Below are 2,615 nucleotides of genomic sequence, written 5' to 3'. Positions count from 1 at the left end.
CCGTTTAAGATATATAAAAGGTTTGAACCGCCTTTGACGAACAGATATGAATATTTTTAATTGTACCGATTGGGGCGGAATTTGTTCATTGGAATTTAACAAACGTTTACGATTGACTGTGTGGTGCCTCTGGGTCCTAATAGTCAAAGGCCAGATCAGATAATAACACCCATAGAATAGCAAAAAGTGACCGACAAGGAGAATAACAAAAAGTGACCGACAAAGAGAATAGCAAAAAATGACCGACAAGGAGAATAGCAAAAACTGACCGACAAAGAGAATAGCAAAAAAGTGACCGACAAAGAGGGTATTTTATGGATATGCATATTCTAGACATCATATCCAAAATTTATATGATTTCACAATAAAAATATTGTCTTTTGTATATTAAAGGTAATACAAGATGAATATCCCACTGCTGTTAGCTGTTCTGGGAATCACCTGTGTAGCTTGTGTACCAGTTGATCCAGCTGTTCAGGAACGTTTGAAGGCTTTTTTCGCTAAGATAAATGCAGCTAAAATAGCCGAACAGGTAACATCCTTGCCACACTCATTCGAATTGATAAACACAGATGAAAGTTATCGGGATTTTCCGGCGTACTATCCCCTTGACAGTGGTGCAGGACGGAGGGCCTGACAAGGACAACTGTCTTGTCGTTCGGATGGGACGAAAAACCGAAGCCCCGTGTACTCATTGGCGTGCACGTAAGAGATCCTTTGGCAGTTGGAATTCGATATAAGAGAAGGCTGTAGCGCCCCTATCCGGGCAAAATTTCCCTCATAGCACACTTTATGGCGTATGCCCGTCTTCATTAGCCCAGTTCGGAGCAGAAGAGTAGGACGTTAAATCCCATTTCATTTCATTTGTATAACGTTAAATCCCATTTATTTCTCAATTTATTTCATGTAAATTTATTTTCCATCAATTCAATCCGAAGCAGGTTACAGAAACAAAAAATGAAACGGAGACGGCGATTGGTCAAGGTTCAGTAGTTAGTGGTGGCGAAGCTAATCAGAACAAGCAACATGTGAAACACACAAACCGAGCTTATACACCTGAACCTAGACAGTATCAGTCCCGAGCTTACGGCTTCCCTGCTACGTTCGGTGCTCCGAACAATAACTTTAACAACCAGCCGTCTTATAACCAAGGTTACAGCAACCGGGAATACGTCAACCTTGATGGAACACCCTACAATGGATTCAGCACAGTTCCCACGGACGTTACCGGTGGAGTGGCTACCAGTACAGGATACCCTAGTAATTACTGGGCTACTTATGGTTCTTCACCATATGGTTATAATCCTTATGGTTCACCATACGGTTACAATCCTTATGGGTCACCATATGGTAGTCCTTATGGTCCCTATGGTTATGGCGGAGGATCACATGGCAGAAGATCGCATGGAGGGCACAGCAAACATCATTGGTAGACCAGTCACAGTAAATAATTAGTAAAGTAGATTTGTTGTTGCTGTGTTGTTTTTTTTCTTTTGGGGGCGGTGGGGGGGGGGGCATAGGTTTAGTAAAATCAATATATAACAAACCCTAATATGACGTGGAACTCTTTGGAACGCTTTAACGAATGGTAAAATCTGTGAGTGAAATTTTGCCCGGGCATTGGCGCCACAGCCTACTCTTATTTCATATCCAAACTATCAAGGCGTCTTTTATGTACACGCGACCTCGGTTTTTCGCTGTATGCGAACACCCGGGCACTGAGTGAAGCACAGAAGCAGAGAGAGCCTTTATGTAATTCAGGTTAGGTCAAGAAGACCGATATCCGTGGGTCTGTTGGCAACTCTGTGATTGTATGCCCCTAAGACTCGTGTATAGGAACACATTTTAAATGTGCATACACATGTAGTGAAAAAACCCTTCTTATTGCATTCTGTGATTGGATACTTCCCTAAAATGGATGCTGGGGCCGTTGTCAACTGTCTGGTCTCGGCATGTCACCGGATGTAGCCAATATGATATCAATAAGCTAAAAGCCTAATGGTAGGTCCTTACAGGGGTACATTTTATTTCCATTACTCGCTTTCGTGAAGGACCTTGAGAAAACCCACGAAGGTTAGGCAGGCGACTCTTCTCCTTATCACAACGATGGAGCCACGTGCAAGTATGAGATCGAAACGAAGCCACTTGATGAAATGAAATGAAAGGAGGTTTAACGTCCTACTATTCTGCTGACTGGGATAATGATGACGGTCATACGCCATACAGGGTGCCATGAGGGAAATTGTGCCCAGGCAGCGGCACTATGGCCGAATCATATCGAATTCCAACTGCCAAGGGATCTTTAACGACTAGATAGCTGTCCTTGTCAGAACCCTCCGTATTGACAAGGGTAAACCACGTCGGAAGATCCCAGTGTACTTTGGACTCAATGAAAGACCTCATATAACGTCCTCTTCATTCGAGTTCTTATCAACGACAATAATATTGAAAGATAGAGAAATGGGGCCTACTGTCTCGTCAACATAACACTCACACTTTTTTATTCTTAATGTTTCGTCTAAGCCATTGGGTCTCAACCTTTTCTGGCCAACGGCACACCTTTGAAAACATGACAATAATGGCGGCATACCTGGCTAAATACATATGAAAAACAT

The sequence above is a fragment of the Patella vulgata genome, chromosome 7 (assembly GCF_932274485.2).
Source record: "Patella vulgata chromosome 7, xgPatVulg1.2, whole genome shotgun sequence".
In the NCBI taxonomy this organism is placed as follows: domain Eukaryota; kingdom Metazoa; phylum Mollusca; class Gastropoda; family Patellidae; genus Patella; species Patella vulgata.
The sequence above is the reverse complement of the archived record's forward strand: the minus strand, read 5'-3'. Positions refer to the sequence as shown.